The sequence below is a fragment of the Vigna umbellata genome, chromosome 1, assembly GCF_029865625.1.
Source record: "Vigna umbellata cultivar VRB3 chromosome 1, Vumbellata_1.0, whole genome shotgun sequence".
In the NCBI taxonomy this organism is placed as follows: domain Eukaryota; kingdom Viridiplantae; phylum Streptophyta; class Magnoliopsida; order Fabales; family Fabaceae; genus Vigna; species Vigna umbellata.
In genome coordinates this window covers 80479973-80501573 of record NC_142165.1, presented here as the reverse complement: position 1 = coordinate 80501573, position 21601 = coordinate 80479973, and the positions used below count along the sequence as shown (strand labels likewise).

General features: G+C 29.6%; 1 long non-coding RNA gene and 1 pseudogene across 2 annotated transcripts; one reads left to right on the top strand and one right to left on the bottom strand.

The window, feature by feature from the left end:
• Positions 1-1713: 1713 nt before the first annotated feature.
• LOC148206544 (uncharacterized) lies at positions 1714-6664 on the top strand. Of its 2 annotated transcripts, none has more exons than XR_015783601.1 (2): positions 1714-2293; positions 6403-6664. It is a non-coding gene; the product is annotated as an uncharacterized LOC148206544 (long non-coding RNA). The 2 variants fall into 2 exon arrangements; XR_015783602.1 differs by having other exon boundaries at positions 4893-6664.
• On the bottom strand, positions 2300-4868 carry LOC148206545 (WEB family protein At5g55860-like; annotated as a pseudogene).
• Positions 6665-21601: the final 14937 nt, after the last annotated feature.

Genomic DNA, 21601 nt, shown 5'->3' with positions numbered 1-21601 from the left:
ATAATGGGGTATATAAGGTGGAAAACTGTTGTTAACCTCCCTTCGTGAACAATGCTACGTACCCTAAATCTGGTAAGATCCTTTGTGAAGACCGGGATACATCTGGTCTGGACTTCAAACTAGACTATGGACAAAATTGAGTTAAAAGAAAACTAATTGTATCAACCCTCTTTGACACAAACATAATATTTCTGCACTTTTGTTTCTTAGAAAAATGAACAAAAATTTTAAAAATTTGGAAGTTCAAGACAAGTTGGGATATAAACAATGGTCCTTTTCTTCTTAACTTTATTTTTACTATTTTTATTATTTAAATAATTTTATATTCATATTAACATTATTATTATTATTATTATTATTATTATTATTATTATTATTATTGTTATTGTTGTTATTATTGTTACTCATTATTTTTCTTCTAGTAATATATTGGTTCTTTTTGTCCTTTTAAGTTTTTATTATTTAATTTTACTTTTAATGATATATTGATCCTTTTACTATTTATATTCTTATTATTTAACTATATTCTGTCTACTATACTTTTTCAGTTCTTTAGTTTGTTTATATTTTTTATTTAATTTATTTTTAATTATATACTAGTCCATTTCTCTTTATGTTTCTTTAATTAAATTATATTTAAAGCCTTTGTTTGAATTATTCTTTTATGTTTTAATTTTAAATATTATGCTTATAATTCAAGAAATTTATATAAAAAAAGCATAAAAATAAATAAATTTTAATTAAACAAACATTGATGAAAAGAAGTTATCTATATACTTTATTATTATCTTTATATTTTTCAATTATTCTTTCATATTTGTTTATATTATTATCTTTATATTTTTCAATTATTTGTTCATATTTGTTTATATTGTGTTTATAAATTATTGACTAAAATAATGTATGATGTATCCTAATAATAAAGTTTTAGTAATGCTTGAAACTATATTAAAATGTCTTAAGTAGGTTAGTTGAACTTAGGAAGAGTCCTTTGATTTGCTTGTGTTAATACATGAGTTTCTACATTTGAAAAATAAGAGTCCTTTAGTTTGCTTGTGTTAACACATGACTTTCTACATTTGAAAAGTCATAATTTAGTATAGTGCATTATTAAAGGTAAGGATCATGATAAGGTTTAAGACAATTGTGCAGGGAATATCTATATAATTTAGAGTAGTATCCTAAATTAGGATATTCATAGACTAAATTTATGACTATTTAATACCTGCTCAACATGGTCAAAGTTATGTAATGAGTATATATGTTTTTATGGACTCTAAGAAGGTTAATATTCTTGAGAAAAAAAATTATTATAATTATAACACTAATTTTAGTGAAAAATATTCAACTACATAATATTTTTTTAATAACTTTTAATGTTTACAATGGATCATTGGATATAAGACATGAATCCATATGTTTGATAAAAAAATATATTGAGTCTTATAGTTGTATCATGTTACAAAATTAGCAAGTGTACCAAATCATGAATTAATAAAGATGATAAGTCTAGATATAATTTCCCATATACTTATGTTGTTTAGAAAAATAATGTTTATTCACTACAATGTTTAATGACTTTTGCATGGGTTAAACGGTCTACAATAGTTGTTAGACGCTATTATATTGGTTCGTTTCAACCTGAGCAACGTCCACTTCTTCCTTAAGACCTCTTAAAGGATTCCACTAATCTTTAACAAAGATTACACAAGTTTCACCATTTCTGGTTTAAAACGAACACTACAAGAATCGCGCTTATTACCGGCGGAACATTATCGAAGGATTTTCGGCCGTCGGTACAACTGAATTACCGAAGGCCTTGGAAAGCATTACCGAAGCTGTGTGTTGATTTAATTTAGCGAGGGTGTTTGGCCGTCGATAAGTGGCCTGACTTAAGCATTTGGGCGTATTGGAGGAGTTTGTCTCCAATTTCGTGACACTCGAAAATTAGAAATTTCCCTCTCGTCCTTTGCTTCCATTCTCGCCCTCTCCCTTCGCGTTTATCTCCCTCTCCCTTGGCGTTTATCCGTACTGGCGGTCGTTGGCATTGTGTGCCGATATCATTGACAGCAATACCTTAGTGGGTGGTTGGGGTTGTTTGTTTGGTTAGGGTTCTTCGAAACGTTGTCGGTGTTGGGGTTGGGGTGGTGGTTGGTGGTGTGCGCTTCAGGCTGTTGCGGCAGTAGGGGTGCTGATTCGTGGTTGTTGGCGTGTGTAAGTCATTGCGGTGAAGCCAAGGTTGGTTGTTGCGTTGAGAGCTCGCAGTCTTCCTTCGATCATTCTGGAGTGCGAGGTAAGGTCTTTGTTTTAGAACGCGTCCTCAATAAATTGTTTGCCCAGTTCATGCCTATATGTGTGGAATGTGTTTTGTGTTTATGGATATTTTATAAATTGTTTGTGTTTCGCGTGGTTAAGCAGGTCTGATGTTCATTTATTGATGAATGGGCATGTGTCTAGAGTTGAATAAGAATGATTGTATGGAGTGAAGTAAGTTAAATTGAATCTAGTTAGGCTGTAAATGAACATTATAATGTAGTTACTAAATTATTCTGACTATGTCCTTCACTGTGTTAACTAATGAACATGTGTATTAGGTAAGGGAGGGGTTGGGTTCATGATAAATCAGGATTAACAGGGGTTTCATTAAATGAAATGGGGCTGTTTTGGGAAGTACGATAAAACTGAATGAAGTCTTATAATTGTTTCTTTACTGGTTGTCATAAACCAGTGGCTGCACTATCAACTCAACATTAAAAATGTTTCTCTTCATTTGAAACCTTCCCTTTCTCTAACTTTTTCATCTCCACCTTTGGTAGTGAATTCTGGTTTTGAATCCTATAATGCTGATGAGATAATTGTGCTGCCATCTGTGTTTCAGCCAATAATTTAGAAGCAACTTCTGCTACTTTTTTTTGTTAATTTCTTTTGCCCTGTTTGAAGCTGCTTTGTCAGCTCATTCTCCACTGGTCTGTTTGCTGCTTCAGCCATCTCAGTCCTTTTCAAGACTTCCTGTGTTTCATTTTTCATATCCTCAATTTCCTCTTGGGTTTCCTCTAACCTTTTTAGAACTTAATTTTCACTCACCTTTGTAGCTTCCACCTCTGCTTTGGCAGCATCCAATTTCATATCTTCTAATTTATCAGACTCCTCAACCTTATGAACTAAGGACTTAAAATCCTCCCCTGATATGTTGAACAGCACTTGCCTCAACTGTTTTTGCTACCTCTACTTCTTTCAATGCTGCTTTGAGCTTTATTTGGGCATCTTCTAAAACAAGTTCAGTGACTGCAACTTCCATCTTCAATTGTGCAGCCTCATTCTTCCAGTCTTGTGTTTCTTCCCTTGCATTTTCAGTTTTAGTGAACAACTGGTTCAATTTCCAAATCATTTCCTCTTATGCACCTCTAGCTTTTGATTCTTCTACAAATGTTGCTATACTTTGAACTTAACCATTTCAACAAGATTTAAATATCAAAACAAACTTGTTTGAGCTGCTAATGGACACTAATTCAAAATGTCACTTTTGCAACATTCAATTATGTAGAAAATTAACAGAACCTCATCACCAATTCTGAGTTTTAGGAATTCAAATGACCGGTTAACAATAAAAAAGACTCAAAGAACTTTGAACTAACTGAACTAAGCTAGAAAAGGTGCAACTAAGTATGAAGAGAGCATAAATGAACTTACAAAGAAATTTAGCACAATGAAAAACTAATTATAAGACCAAAAGAAGCATGATTCAGATTTGAGAATTTAATTTCTTGGGAGAATTGAATGAGAATCTGCACATATCAAGTTTCTGAATAGTTTCTTCCAATCAATGTAAAAGTATTGCACAAAAATGGTTATCTCTTAGTGTATAATGACAACACCCATATTAGCCTTAGTTTCCTAAATAGCTATTTTCTTATGTAAGCTAATTTTATAATTTTAAAGTTGATTCCTAGGCTTTTGACCTGCAATCAAAGTCTGTAACCACAAACAATTAGTGTGAAAGTGTTGTCTACTTAATTTTTGCCACAAAAATGACTCACAACTTGGTGGTTTAAGACACGAAATGTCACAGCAGTGACTGTATGTCAAAACTAATCACTGCTGCAACTTGGATTAAAGTTTTGAAACTTGTTCACAGTTTGAATTGGCTCAAATCCAAACTGTTATTCAAAAACACCTTGCCACTTCCCAATTTTGACTGAAAGTTGAGGGTTTAGTATACTATTATGCACTTAGACCATTATACCACTAATTGAACTTTGCTAGCAAGTTTTAAACATCATTTTAGACTTACTCAAACTGTCAGACAACATAGAAATGGTAGCATTCGAAATCTGACTTTGTTATGGCCAAAAATGCAGAAAAATCACTCCATCACAAAAGCAAAACTGAGTTTATAATATTCAATGGACTAGGAAATAAGTTTTGGTGATTTGTTTTGGTATAAGAGGAACTTTCAGTAGTTCCCTTATTATTATGCTTTAATCCAGTGCCTAGTTATTATGGTGTTGTTGTGAAGTGTTTAAAGTATACATGTGTTGCTATAAGGTTCGTAATCCAAATGCTTGGTGGTCAGATTGTTAAGACCAGTGTTCCAGTTGTTGTAAGGACCATTTTCAGTTGCTTAGTTGCTAAGAACCAATGTCTTTTTGTATTTCCAACGTGCCTTTATTGTATTAGGACCTAAGTTAGCAATTTTAGTTGTTGTAAGGCCTTTGTACAATAGTTCAGTTCCTTTAATTGGAAGGGTGAGTTTAGGGATGAGGAAGTGAGGGAGAAAGGGATTAAAGGGTGGTAATTTGTAGAGGAAAAAAACTGAACAGAGAGGAAATACTTGAACAGTGAACTGCTGCTTTTGGATTCAGAACCATGGCTTTGTTTGTTGATGCATCTAGGGGGATGTATTGAAGATGTGCCGTGAGATTGGAGGTGAATGGAGGCTTGGAAGGCAGTTGAAACCAAGGGAACAGTGGCGGCAGCAACTGCAGATTCTGGAGGAATTTCTAAATCAGTCCACACATGATTCTGTAATCACAAATCTGCATCACATTTGCTTCTCTGGTTTGATCACGTGCAATCTGTTTTGTCTAGATTTCTTTGCATCTAAAGCTTTGAACAGGTTTATTTGGTGATGTTAAACATGTTCCAGGCAGTGCCAACCAGTATTAATCACTACAATGCAATAAGCATAGTTGAGTTCCTCAAAAATCTGGTTTCAAGTGCTGTCACAGTTTTCATTCAATCTTTTTCACCGTGATTGTTGTCTTTGATGTGTCTTAGGTGTTTAAAATTCTTCTAGCTGATATTCTGTAGTTAGATCTAGTGTTAGGACATTCCTAGAGTCATTGTGTGTGCTTTCAAATTGTCATTTCCATGCTTTCAAAATCTGATGCAATTTTGGTCCAATTTTCTTGAATTTTGGCAACTGCTACTGTCATACAAAGTTGCTGGCTGTTTCTATGCATTATGAACAATTGAACAAGTATATTTTGTCATTTTCAACTTGTGTACACTGTTCAAATGGTTCTTGAGAAGCCTATATGCAGATTTCTTCTTTAAACCACCCTATTTTGTTGCATTTTTGGCTACAGCAGAGGTGATTTGATGACTCTGGTTGTTTCAGTGCAGTTTAACCATTTTTGAAAGTGTATTTTGCCATTCCAAACTTGTGTGCACTGTGCATTTGGTCAAATTTGAGCTGATATGAAAAATCACTTCCTAAACCATTAATTTTACCTAAATTTGGAAGTGAACTAGTGAATTTCAGCTGCAGTATGATTCCTTACTGTTTCAGTGTTTAAACATTTTCCATTTGATGATACAAACTTCCTTGAAGTGTCATTTGACCATTAGCATCACTCAAACTCATTTTAGCCACTGCTGTTAATTTTTCCAGCCACTTTATAAGGTGCAGAGTTCATTTTATTTCTGTTTGCCATTGTTCTTCTTTGGTTTTTCATCTTTGGATTGGCAAAAGCTGGGTTTAAGTTTCCAAATACATTTATATGCTTATCCAAGTGTATAGCAATCATAAAAAGCACTTTGAACCCTGCAATCCAGATTTGAAAGATCCAAAACCAGAAAACACCAAAATCTGCTGTTCTTTGTGGCATTTTGTCAAACAGTTTGGCATTTTCATCAAACACTTTCACTGCACTTGAATTTCCTCTTTGTTTTGAGTTTTCTTGTTTTTCTAATCTGTTCTAGACCTTATCTTAGGTTCCTTTTGTGTGCTAGCCTTTATTCCGGCCCCAAAGTGTTTAGAAATCACCTTTTCTTGACTTCTATAGCTGCTGTCATATTAATTCTGCATTTAAGTTGGATGCACCTTACTTTTAATCACTCACGGGTTTTTGTGAAATTGGTTGCTGGAATATCATTTGGTGGTGGAATTTTAACATCCAGCTAAGCTTTATCAAAGGGGTAGCATCTTAAGGAGTGGAGGTCTTGCTAACTTTGCTACAAGGGAACTTCAAGAGGACTTTCCATTGGCTGTCCAGCACTTCTTTGCAGCAGAAAAACATCACTTTAGAGTTATATTTCAGCTCATTTCTTTTGCTGTAGCAGCCACACTTGGCTTTGTATAAATTCTTTTACACTTCTTTGTATAAGTGGCATTCTATCACGGAACCTTTGATAATTGATTGCATCTTTGAGATGCACATTATGCATGTTTGTATGTGCTTGAAAACTGATATGCAGGTCTGTTTGTAATTGAAAGTTGATATGTCTGGGTTGCACAAGAAATACCATCTCTCTGAAACCTTCTCTGCAATTTACCGAAGGCTTTTGCCCTTCGGTAAATGCCCACAGTAGGTCATTACCGAAGGCTTCTGCCCTTCGGTAAATACCCTCGTATGGTCATTACCGAAGGCTTTCGCCCTTCGGTAATTATCGAGGGCTTCTGCCCTTCGGTAATTACCGAAGGCTTTTGGCCCTCGGTAATTACCGAAGGCTTTTGGCCCTCGGTAATTACCGAAGGTTTTTGGCCCTCGGTAATTACCGAAGGGCACAAGCCCTCGGTAATTATTAGCGACAAGAGATTTACCGAAGGATTTTTGGCCGTCGATAAGCCTTCGGTAAACACCCTTTATCGACGGCTTATGGCAGTTTCCGAGGGCTTCTGGCCTTCGGTAATGCCCAACTTTTTTGTAGTGGAATATCAACCACTACTGGTCTCAACACTAGTTTCACCATTAATCTTTTAAGTTTTTCTCTCTCTCTCTTTCTTTCTTTTTACTCAACAGGATCTAACTCTAGATAGTTTTAAGAGAACTCTTGATCTTCCATGATGATGATTTTTCTTTTCATTCCATAAGAATCAATCCTCATCTTCAGTTTTTTCTTTTTCTTCAAGGATATTCTATTTATACACCTTTTGACAATGTAACCGGTGGACGATGCTTGTCCTTAAGATTTGGTGATAATATATCTGTTAGATGAAGCTTGTCCTCGAGTTCATAGCTTTGTCATAGATGGCAGTCATAGCTTGATGTCTTTTTGTCAGAGCAAACTTACTTTTTTAGTACTTCATCAAAAGTAGATTGTACTATCTCTTTGGCGTGACTTTTGATGAGATGATCGTTCCATAAGTGTCTTCTTGTCTTTAACATTTATTTCTGACTTGTACTTGATAGAGCAGGTTGACACTTGTAATAGGCAATCTGCAGAAGGTAGAGTATATATGCATGCAGCAAATATGTTCTTTCTTTTATTACTTTTGCTAGTTTTGAACATTGAACATTTAATGACATTTAACGCTTTTCGCATTCTCTACCGTTCAGGTAGGATTTGATTGTTTGAGCTTTCTAGTGAAGATACCAAATGTTTTATGAGAGCTTCATTGTTGGATGAAAACACGTTTGACACATGGTATCATTTAGCCTATGGGAGACTTCTCCTAACGACACTTTGTTTAGTAGATACTCGTTGAGTTCAAGAGCATTTTTAGTAAGACATCTTTTATCATGTGTTTTTGGAACAAGATTTGTCCTTTTTAGTGCATTTACCCAAAATATCATCTTATGATAAGATTTCGTCTATCTTATTTAACTAGGCATGCCACGAGTGCATTTAGCAAGACTCACATTAAATAGCTAAACCGTTTAATGGTGCGTCTTTTATAAAGACCTTTCTCTTAGCGGTTCTCTTATACCTTATTTTCTTATTTGTATTGTATAGAATAATACGTAGTCAGTTATCTTTTGTTAGTGTTGTTCATTAGTCTATAAGATGTGTGTAGTCGTTAAATGATCGTGGCCCATCCCTTAGCAACCTTTCTTTCTACCTACACTTATGTTTAGTTACGTGACTCTTTTCATAGGTGAATTCTTACATTTTGCATATAAGATTCTTTAGATTTTTTATGTTGTTACGCTTAGTGTTTTGTCGACTCGTTAATAGAAACACCATTTAGAAAACAAAAATATTTAATATATAAAACGTTTAATATATGATCTTTAAACTATATAAAACGTTAAATTTTTTAAAAGGACTTTGGGGTAACCCAATTTTAATTTTATTATATAAACTATATAATAATAATACTATTAACAATAATAATAATAATAAGTATTATTATTATTAGTTAGTCACGCACATACAACTCGATTCAAAGATATATAAAAAAGATAGTTTCAATGCTAACATGGAAAAGTGTTTTAAACCATATTAATTGAAGATGATTATTTATAGTTTTAATGAATTTTGAAAAATATGAATGTAACTAATGAAATTTATAAAAAAATATAAAATTTATAAAAAAATATAAAATTTATAAATTAATATTATAAAATTACAAAGTTTTTACGGAATTCACACCAGATGGACCATCCCAATTCTCTCTACTTCTCCCTACTTCCAGAGATTCACAATTTTTTTTGTCTTTATCAAGAGAACATGCCTCACACCAACCACTTTCAATTCACCCTGTTTTGTCTAAAAGGGCTTTTGGTTGACCCAATTTTGCTTTCTACACTTTCTTCTGTTCTTGGCACTCCCATATTTGTTTCATTTTTAGTTCATGTTTCTCACCTGTTCTTAATATCTCTTTTGGTCTCTCGAAAAGGAGAAATGTTCAAAGTGATTATACGTTTATTAAAAAATTAGAAATGGTTCCAACTTGTGTAAAAATGGGTTAAGTTAATCCTTTTTGCTTATAACGTAAAAAATGTAACGGTGTAGGTGCCCCCTAGGCAAAACATAATGATCTGTCCAATTCTTGTCATTGTGTGACACTGTGAGGTTAAATGACGTGTAAAATTAAAATTGCGACAAAATAAATGGATTATGTGGCAATGTTTTAACATATGTTAAAAAAGAGGAGTTAGGGTTGGGATTCGTGCAACTTGGTTCCTGAGGTGATGAAAGTAGTTGTCATGAGATAGGAATGGCTTCTTGCATGAACCAAATTTGGGGTTCTTTAATTAATTATAAAATTAAAATGAAACACCTCACTATGTTGTTCCATCATTTAATTTAAAATTGTAATTTTAAATTTCATATCATAGTATCTCTAAGTTCTTTTCAAAATACTTATTTAAAAGTATTATTATGAATTCAAATTGTATAATTTATTTTTAAATTTGAAATCATTTTAAATTACAGATTTCAAATATATTTGAATAATAAATTTCAACACTTATAAATAAACTAGCTAAAGCACCTTACCTTAAGCGTCTCAAACTCTGAAAACAATCAAACTCTGAAAACAAACCAAATAAAGGATGGAAAACTAGACATTAACTAAGAAGTAAAATAAACAAAAAATGTTATTTACACCTTTAACTTTTAAAAACATTCTAAAAAATTTGAAAATTTTAGTACATTTGAGAAAGCTTCTTTTGAAAGTCAATTTTAAGAAGAAAAAGAATACCCATATATTATATTGAGAAAGCTTCTTAGATTATACAATTGATAATCTAAGTTGGAAACACATAACTTCTATCTGAATGAAACAAAATAAGATAGACACAAAATTATATGAACATATATATGAAAACTAAGAGGATGATGTTATTAATGATAAACTCTAAAATTTTGTAAAATTGGGAAATGTAAATTTTGTCTCACAAAATTGTAATAAAGTGAAAAAAAAAAACATAAAAATACACCAAAAACAACAAGTTTGAGCCTTACAAAAAATTACGAAAATCTTAATAAAATGAAATGGTTCAAAGAAAAACCTTAGAGTAGTTTTCTAACTTTAAATAATAGGTCGAAACATTATACTCTTTTCCAGAAAAAAAAAAAAACAAGACTATTTTTTGAATCTTTTATCTAAAGTCTACTATACATTATTGTTAAAACTATAATTAAAAAATATAAACGTACATTAATTTATAAATATATTTTGAAACCGTTAAAAAGAAAATATTTATGAATATAATATAAATACATAATTACATTAATGATAAAATTAAAACTTTCTATAAATAAATTATACGGCTATTAATTCCATGAAAACATACATATATCTATATCTATATAAGGCAATGAGTAGTGTTTGAAACTATAATTAAGAGAAAGAAGATGAAGGTGTGTTTGGTATTGCTGATTCTAATAGTTGTTTCCATTGAGATTGGTATGTGATATAAGGTTTGAAAGTTGATTTTTGGTTTAAAATAAGTTTGTAAAGTTAAGAGTCATGGTTTAACATTGAAATATATTATGTATGTTTTGTGAAACAGAAAGCCAAGGGCCATTGAAAATGATAGAAGGAAAAGTGTGTGAAGTGATGCTATCTGACGATTGTGAAATTGATAATTGCTTCGTTGATTGCCCCAAGAAATATGGAGCAGGTGCAAGTGCTCATTGTAGCCTTAAAGGGGAATGCTTATGCGATTATCCATGTTGAGATATTTTTACAACCTTTTCTTTCATTTAATATATAATTCCACACTTATAATGTCATATTCAAACTAAATAAAATTATTCTCTTATCATTATATTTATTTATGTTCTTCTTCTCAATCCTTCTCCACAGTCTAATTATTCTTTACTTCAAACAATAACTTTGAAGTTTAGTTAGTATATATGTCAATGTATGATGTTTATTTTTCTCTTATCTATATTAACTATAGAAAAAAAAATTAAACAACTTCAGACTTAATAAATTTTTGTTAGATAATGTAAAAACCGAATTTTTGTAATTTTTTTCTTTCCTAAATTTATGTATTTCCTTTTTTAAAAAAATCAATTTTTCACTTATTTTTCTAAAATTTATGTCTTTTATACTTTTTGAGTTCAATTGCAATTGAAATATCAATTTTTTCTTTTTTTTGTTTTTTACTTTTTATTAAAAAATGTATAACAAACATGTAGCCCTTTCACAAATCAAAATACCATACACAAGAAATTTATCCAATAATTTTTCATACTTCTCACGTATACCAATATTATTATTATTATTATTATTATTATTATTATTTAAATATCAGACACTGTGAAACAACCGGTAGCAACAACCGAAATTGTTGCTACAGTGAAAATGTTTGGCTATAACTAGAGTATTCCTCCGCGTTGAGCGACACTTGAGTCTCATAATGGAGCGTGAGTTTGCTATCCTTGAGTGTCCTTCGAGAGTGTCCTAATTTTGTGAGGAACCTCTCTCTCTAAGTATGCCTTTTGTTTTCGCATTCTTGTAAGTGTTTCATCCTCTCAATCTTTCGTTTTGTTCCTTCTTTCCTTTAAGCTTTCTTTTAATCCATGTTCTTTTACATTTACGTCCGTTCGTTGTTCTTGTTATACTTTTTTATTTGTTTTGTTATTTCACCACTCTTCACTTTTTTTTATACTAATAAACTAATAATGGGGTATATAAGCTGGAAAACTGTTGTTAACCTCCCTTCGTGAACAATGCTACGTACCCTAAATCTGGTAAGATCCTTTGTGAAGACCGGGATACATCTGGTCTGGACTTCAACCTAGACTATGGACAAAATTGAGTTAAAAGAAAACTAATTGTATCAACCCTCTTTGACACAAACATAATATTTCTGCACTTTTGTTTCTTAGAAAAATGAACAAAAATTTTAAAAATTTGGAAGTTCAAGACAAGTTGGGATATAAACAATGGTCCTTTTCTTCTTAACTTTATTTTTACTATTTTTATTATTTAAATAATTTTATATTCATATTAACATTATTATTATTATTATTATTATTATTATTATTATTATTGTTATTGTTGTTATTATTGTTACTCATTATTTTTCTTCTAGTAATATATTGGTTCTTTTTGTCCTTTTAAGTTTTTATTATTTAATTTTACTTTTAATGATATATTGATCCTTTTACTATTTATATTCTTATTATTTAACTATATTCTGTCTACTATACTTTTTCAGTTCTTTAGTTTGTTTATATTTTTTATTTAATTTATTTTTAATTATATACTAGTCCATTTCTCTTTATGTTTCTTTAATTAAATTATATTTAAAGCCTTTGTTTGAATTATTCTTTTATGTTTTAATTTTAAATATTATGCTTATAATTCAAGAAATTTATATAAAAAAAGCATAAAAATAAATAAATTTTAATTAAACAAACATTGATGAAAAGAAGTTATCTATATACTTTATTATTATCTTTATATTTTTCAATTATTCTTTCATATTTGTTTATATTATTATCTTTATATTTTTCAATTATTTGTTCATATTTGTTTATATTGTGTTTATAAATTATTGACTAAAATAATGTATGATGTATCCTAATAATAAAGTTTTAGTAATGCTTGAAACTATATTAAAATGTCTTAAGTAGGTTAGTTGAACTTAGGAAGAGTCCTTTGATTTGCTTGTGTTAATACATGAGTTTCTACATTTGAAAAGTAAGAGTCCTTTAGTTTGCTTGTGTTAACACATGACTTTCTACATTTGAAAAGTCATAATTTAGTATAGTGCATTATTAAAGGTAAGGATCATGATAAGGTTTAAGACAATTGTGCAGGGAATATCTATATAATTTAGAGTAGTATCCTAAATTAGGATATTCATAGACTAAATTTATGACTATTTAATACCTGCTCAACATGGTCAAAGTTATGTAATGAGTATATATGTTTTTATGGACTCTAAGAAGGTTAATATTCTTGAGAAAAAAAATTATTATAATTATAACACTAATTTTAGTGAAAAATATTCAACTACATAATATTTTTTAATAACTTTTAATGTTTACAATGGATCATTGGATATAAGACATGAATCCATATGTTTGATAAAAAAATATATTGAGTCTTATAGTTGTATCATGTTACAAAATTAGCAAGTGTACCAAATCATGAATTAATAAAGATGATAAGTCTAGATATAATTTCCCATATACTTATGTTGTTTAGAAAAATAATGTTTATTCACTACAATGTTTAATGACTTTTGCATGGGTTAAACGGTCTACAATAGTTGTTAGACGCTATTATATTGGTTCGTTTCAACCTGAGCAACGTCCACTTCTTCCTTAAGACCTCTTAAAGGATTCCACTAATCTTTAACAAAGATTACACAAGTTTCACCATTTCTGGTTTAAAACGAATATCAACCACTACTGGTCTCAACACTAGTTTCACCATTAATCTTTTAAGTTTTTCTCTCTCTCTCTTTCTTTCTTTTTACTCAACAGGATCTGACTCTAGATAGTTTTAAGAGAACTCTTGATCTTCCATGATGATGATTTTTCTTTTCATTCCATAAGAATCAATCCTCATCTTCAGTTTTTTCTTTTTCTTCAAGGATATTCTATTTATACACCTTTTGACAATGTAACCGGTGGACGATGCTTGTCCTTAAGATTTGGTGATAATATATCTGTTAGATGAAGCTTGTCCTCGAGTTCATAGCTTTGTCATAGATGGCAGTCATAGCTTGATGTCTTTTTGTCAGAGCAAACTTACTTTTTTAGTACTTCATCAAAAGTAGATTGTACTATCTCTTTGGCGTGACTTTTGATGAGATGATCGTTCCATAAGTGTCTTCTTGTCTTTAACATTTATTTCTGACTTGTACTTGATAGAGCAGGTTGACACTTGTAATAGGCAATCTGCAGAAGGTAGAGTATATATGCATGCAGCAAATATGTTCTTTCTTTTATTACTTTTGCTAGTTTTGAACATTGAACATTTAATGACATTTAACGCTTTTCGCATTCTCTACCGTTCAGGTAGGATTTGATTGTTTGAGCTTTCTAGTGAAGATACCAAATGTTTTATGAGAGCTTCATTGCTGGATGAAAACACGTTTGACACATGGTATCATTTAGCCTATGGAGACTTCTCCTAACGACACTTTGTTTAGTAGATACTCGTTGAGTTCAAGAGCATTTTTAGTAAGACATCTTTTATCATGTGTTTTTGGAACAAGATTTGTCCTTTTTAGTGCATTTACCCAAAATATCATCTTATGATAAGATTTCGTCTACCTTATTTAACTAGGCATGCCACGAGTGCATTTAGCAAGACTCACATTAAATAGCTAAACCGTTTAATGGTGCGTCTTTTATAAAGACCTTTCTCTTAGCGGTTCTCTTATACCTTATTTTCTTATTTGTATTGTGAATTTTAGAATAATACGTAGTCAGTTATCTTTTGTTAGTGTTGTTCATTAGTCCTATAAGATGTGTGTAGTCGTTAAATGATCGTGGCCCATCCCTTAGCAACCTTTCTTTCTACCTACACTTATGTTTAGTTACGTGACTCTTTTCATAGGTGAATTCTTACATTTTGCATATAAGATTCTTTAGATTTTTTATGTTGTTACGCTTAGTGTTTTGTCGACTCGTTAATAGAAACACCATTTAGAAAACAAAAAATATTTAATATATAAAACGTTTAATATATGATCTTTAAACTATATAAAACGTTAAATTTTTTAAAAGGACTTTGGGCTAACCCAATTTTAATTTTATTATTTAAACTATATAATAATAATACTATTAACAATAATAATAATAATAAGTATTATTATTATTAGTTAGTCACGCACATACAACTCGATTCAAAGATATATAAAAAAGATAGTTTCATACCTAACATGGAAAAGTGTTTTAAACCATATTAATTGAAGATGATTATTTATAGTTTTAATGAATTTTGAAAAATATGAATGTAACTAATGAAATTTATAAAAAAATATAAAATTTATAAAAAAAATATAAAATTTATAAATTAATATTATAAAATTACAAAGTTTTTACGGAATTCACACCAGATGGACCATCCCAATTCTCTCTACTTCTCCCTACTTCCAGAGATTCACAATTTTTTTTGTCTTTATCAAGAGAACATGCCTCACACCAACCACTTTCAATTCACCCTGTTTTGTCTAAAAGGGCTTTTGGTTGACCCAATTTTGCTTTCTACACTTTCTTCTGTTCTTGGCACTCCCATATTTGTTTCATTTTTAGTTCATGTTTCTCACCTGTTCTTAATATCTCTTTTGGTCTCTCGAAAAGGAGAAATGTTCAAAGTGATTATACGTTTATTAAAAAATTAGAAATGGTTCCAACTTGTGTAAAAATGGGTTAAGTTAATCCTTTTTGCTTATAACGTCAAAAATGTAACGGTGTAGGTGCCCCCTAGGCAAAAACATAATGATCTGTCCAATTCTTGTCATTGTGTGACACTGTGAGGTTAAATGACGTGTAAAATTAAAATTGCGATAAAATAAATGGATTATGTGGCAATGTTTTAACATATGTTAAAAAAAGAGGAGTTAGGGTTGGGGTTCGTGCAACTTGGTTCCTGAGGTGATGAAAGTAGTTGTCATGAGATAGGAATGGCTTCTTGCATGAACCAAATTTGGGGTTCTTTAATTAATTATAAAATTAAAATGAAACACCTCACTATGTTGTTCCATCATTTAGTTTAAAATTGTAATTTTAAATTTCATATCATAGTATCTCTAAGTTCTTTTCAAAATACTTATTTAAAAGTATTATTATGAATTCAAATTGTATAATTTATTTTAAATTTGAAATCATTTTAAATTACAGATTTCAAATATATTTGAATAATAAATTTCAACACTTATAAATAAACTAGCTAAAGCACCTTACCTTAAGCGTCTCAAACTCTGAAAACAATCAAACTCTGAAAACAAACCAAATAAAGGATGGAAAACTAGACATTAACTAAGAAGTAAAATAAACAAAAAATGTTATTTACACCTTTAACTTTTAAAAACATTCTAAAAAATTTGAAAATTTTAGTACATTTGAGAAAGCTTCTTTTGAAAGTCAATTTTAAGAAGAAAAAGAATACCCATATATTATATTGAGAAAGCTTCTTAGATTATACAATTGATAATCTAAGTTGGAAACACATAACTTCTATCTGAATGAAACAAAATAAGATAGACACAAAATTATATGAACATATATATGAAAACTAAGAGGATGATGTTATTAATGATAAACTCTAAAATTTTGTAAAATTGGGAAATGTAAATTTTGTCTCACAAAATTGTAATAAAGTGAAAAAAAAAACATAAAAATACACCAAAAACAACAAGTTTGAGCCTTACAAAAAATTACGAAAATCTTAATAAAATGAAATGGTTCAAAGAAAAACCTTAGAGTAGTTTTCTAACTTTAAATAATAGGTCGAAACATTATACTCTTTTCCAGAAAAAAAAAACAAGACTATTTTTTGAATCTTTTATCTAAAGTCTACTATACATTATTGTTAAAACTATAATTAAAAAATATAAACGTACATTAATTTATAAATATATTTTGAAACCGTTAAAAAGAAAATATTTATGAATATAATATAAATACATAATTACATTAATGATAAAATTAAAACTTTCTATAAATAAATTATACGGCTATTAATTCCATGAAAACATACATATATCTATATCTATATAAGGCAATGAGTAGTGTTTGAAACTATAATTAAGAGAAAGAAGATGAAGGTGTGTTTGGTATTGCTGATTCTAATAGTTGTTTCCATTGAGATTGGTATGTGATATAAGGTTTGAAAGTTGATTTTTGGTTTAAAATAAGTTTGTAAAGTTAAGAGTCATGGTTTAACATTGAAATATATTATGTATGTTTTGTGAAACAGAAAGCCAAGGGCCATTGAAAATGATAGAAGGAAAAGTGTGTGAAGTGATGCTATCTGACGATTGTGAAATTGATAATTGCTTCGTTGATTGCCCCAAGAAATATGGAGCAGGTGCAAGTGCTCATTGTAGCCTTAAAGGGGAATGCTTATGCGATTATCCATGTTGAGATATTTTTACAACCTTTTCTTTCATTTAATATATAATTCCACACTTATAATGTCATATTCAAACTAAATAAAATTATTCTCTTATCATTATATTTATTTGTTCTTCTTCTCAATCCTTCTCCACAGTCTAATTATTCTTTACTTCAAACAATAACTTTGAAGTTTAGTTAGTATATATGTCAATGTATGATGTTTATTTTTCTCTTATCTATATTAACTATAGAAAAAAAAATTAAACAACTTCAGACTTAATAAATTTTTGTTAGATAATGTAAAAACCGAATTTTTGTAATTTTTTTCTTTCCTAAATTTATGTATTTCCTTTTTTAAAAAAATCAATTTTTCACTTATTTTTCTAAAATTTATGTCTTTTATACTTTTTGAGTTCAATTGCAATTGAAATATCAATTTTTCTTTTTTTTGTTTTTTACTTTTTATTAAAAAATGTATAACAAACATGTAGCCCTTTCACAAATCAAAATACCATACACAAGAAATTTATCCAATAATTTTTCATACTTCTCACGTATACCATTATTATTATTATTATTATTATTATTATTATTATTATTATTATTATTATTATTATTATTATTATTATTATTTAAATATCAGACACTGTGAAACAACCGGTAGCAACAACCGAAATTGTTGCTACAGTGAAAATGTTTGGCTATAACTAGAGTATTCCTCCGCGTTGAGCGACACTTGAGTCTCATAATGGAGCGTGAGTTTGCTATCCTTGAGTGTCCTTCGAGAGTGTCCTAATTTTGTGAGGAACCTCTCTCTCTAAGTATGCCTTTTGTTTTCGCATTCTTGTAAGTGTTTCATCCTCTCAATCTTTCGTTTTGTTCCTTCTTTCCTTTAAGCTTTCTTTTAATCCATGTTCTTTTACATTTACGTCCGTTCGTTGTTCTTGTTATACTTTTTTATTTGTTTTGTTATTTCACCACTCTTCACTTTTTTTATACTAATAAACTAATAATGGGGTATATAAGCTGGAAAACTGTTGTTAACCTCCCTTCGTGAACAATGCTACGTACCCTAAATCTGGTAAGATCCTTTGTGAAGACCGGGATACATCTGGTCTGGACTTCAAACTAGACTATGGACAAAATTGAGTTAAAAGAAAACTAATTGTATCAACCCTCTTTGACACAAACATAATATTTCTGCACTTTTGTTTCTTAGAAAAATGAACAAAAATTTTAAAAATTTGGAAGTTCAAGACAAGTTGGGATATAAACAATGGTCCTTTTCTTCTTAACTTTATTTTTACTATTTTTATAATTTAAATAATTTTATATTCATATTAATATTATTATTATATTATTATTATTATTATTATTGTTATTGTTGTTATTATTGTTACTCATTATTTTTCTTCTAGTAATATATTGGTTCTTTTTGTCCTTTTAAGTTTTATTATTTAATTTTACTTTTAATGATATATTGATCCTTTTACTATTTATATTCTTATTATTTAACTATATTCTGTCTACTATACTTTTTCAGTTCTTTAGTTTGTTTATATTTTTTATTTAATTTATTTTTAATTATATACTAGTCCATTTCTCTTTATGTTTCTTTAATTAAATTATATTTAAAGCCTTTGTTTGAATTATTCTTTTATGTTTTAATTTTAAATATTATGCTTATAATTCAAGAAATTTATATAAAAAAAGCATAAAAATAAATAAATTTTAATTAAACAAACATTGATGAAAAGAAGTTATCTATATACTTTATTATTATCTTTATATTTTTCAATTATTCTTTCATATTTGTTTATATTATTATCTTTATATTTTTCAATTATTTGTTCATATTTGTTTATATTGTGTTTATAAATTATTGACTAAAATAATGTATGATGTATCCTAATAATAAAGTTTTAGTAATGCTTGAAACTATATTAAAATGTCTTAAGTAGGTTAGTTGAACTTAGGAAGAGTCCTTTGATTTGCTTGTGTTAATACATGAGTTTCTACATTTGAAAAGTAAGAGTCCTTTAGTTTGCTTGTGTTAACACATGACTTTCTACATTTGAAAAGTCATAATTTAGTATAGTGCATTATTAAAGGTAAGGATCATGATAAGGTTTAAGACAACAATTATTGTGCAGGGAATATCTATATAATTTAGAGTAGTATCCTAAATTAGGATATTCATAGACTAAATTTATGACTATTTAATACCTGCTCAACATGGTCAAAGTTATGTAATGAGTATATATGTTTTTATGGACTCTAAGAAGGTTAATATTCTTGAGAAAAAAAATTATTATAATTATAACACTAATTTTAGTGAAAAATATTCAACTACATAATATTTTTTTAATAACTTTTAATGTTTACAATGGATCATTGGATATAAGACATGAATCCATATGTTTGATAAAAAAATATATTGAGTCTTATAGTTGTATCATGTTACAAAATTAGCAAGTGTACCAAATCATGAATTAATAAAGATGATAAGTCTAGATATAATTTCCCATATACTTATGTTGTTTAGAAAAATAATGTTTATTCACTACAATGTTTAATGACTTTTGCATGGGTTAAACGGTCTACAATAGTTGTTAGACGCTATTATATTGGTTCGTTTCAACCTGAGCAACGTCCACTTCTTCCTTAAGACCTCTTAAAGGATTCCACTAATCTTTAACAAAGATTACACAAGTTTCACCATTTCTGGTTTAAAACAAATATCAACCACTACTGGTCTCAACACTAGTTTCACCATTAATCTTTTAAGTTTTTCTCTCTCTCTCTTTCTTTCTTTTTACTCAACAGGATCTGACTCTAGATAGTTTTAAGAGAACTCTTGATCTTCCATGATGATGATTTTTCTTTTCATTCCATAAGAATCAATCCTCATCTTCAGTTTTTTCTTTTTCTTCAAGGATATTCTATTTATAAACCTTTTGACAATGTAACCGGTGGACGATGCTTGTCCTTAAGATTTGGTGATAATATATCTGTTAGATGAAGCTTGTCCTCGAGTTCATAGCTTTGTCATAGATGGCAGTTGTAACACCCAAATATTTTAAAGGGTATTACTGATAGTAGAGACTAAATTAATTTAATATCTCATATAAACAATCAAACTTTATTTCAATTACTCCAAAGTACAATACCAAACATACAAACTTTAAACAATATAGTCTTCACCATTGAAATTTCAACTTATAAGTTTTACACAACATAATCTTCCCAATACAAATTTATTCTTTTTACAAAAATTCCTGAAAGTTTTCCCCGCATCTCTCTCATCTCTAAGCTTTTTCAACCGCATCTGCAACATTATCTAATCACATATAACATGAGTTATATGATCATAGTACAAACAAATAAGGGTAAGCCAACCATATCATAAAATCATTAAACTTTTAATAAAAATATTATAATCATGTATTTTTGCAATTGATAAAATATCATTATTCCGATGTCATTAATTCATCATTATCAAAATCATCTTCCTCATTCCCATAAATCTTACAAGTGTACCATGCTTACTCATGAAGCCTTATGGTCAGACCGCTCTCTGCCTGCTTCCTTAAGCCTCACTTATATACTATGTCTTACTTTCTGAAGCCTTATGGTCAGACCCCTCTCTGCCTGCTTCTATAAACCTCAATGTTACTTTGTTCATACCAAACTCTCATGGTATAACTCGATCATACTACTCCCGGTAGTAACATCATTTCATAAGTAATGAATTTCTCATATCCACCCCAACATTTCATAAAACCAACAATTCATACCCTCTTATCCACCTAACTCAATCATGTTCATTCTTTAATCATGAATTCATAATAACCCGTTTTGGTATCAATAAATTAAACATATTGCCAAATATCATGCTTCATATTATAAACTCATTTTGCCCATAACGAGTATAACTCAACATATTTTCACCAAACAAAGATTATGGATCAACAAAAATATATCAACATATCTTAGGAACTACATAATAAAGTCTGGGCTCAATGTAATAACAAATAAATATATATGAAGTTTTTACCATGATAACGTTATGCATCTACAATTGACTTTTTATTTTATTTTCATCCTATTAGAGATCTTTCTTTACCCCAATTGGTCACCGGAGAGGACCCAGATGTCTGAACGCATCAAACTCACCTTCGACGCCAGCACATATGACTAGTCACAACTGACTGGACCAGGCCAGGGCTGCTCTATGATCAGGGATGTGCCAACTCAGGTTTTTAAGGTTCCTCTATCCTACCAACAAAGGGAGGCCCTTAATAATTTACAATTTATTTATTTAATTTATCTACCTTGTTCTCTTATGCTCTAAATCTAAAATACCTAATTTTAATATTTTACTTCCTCTCACAAC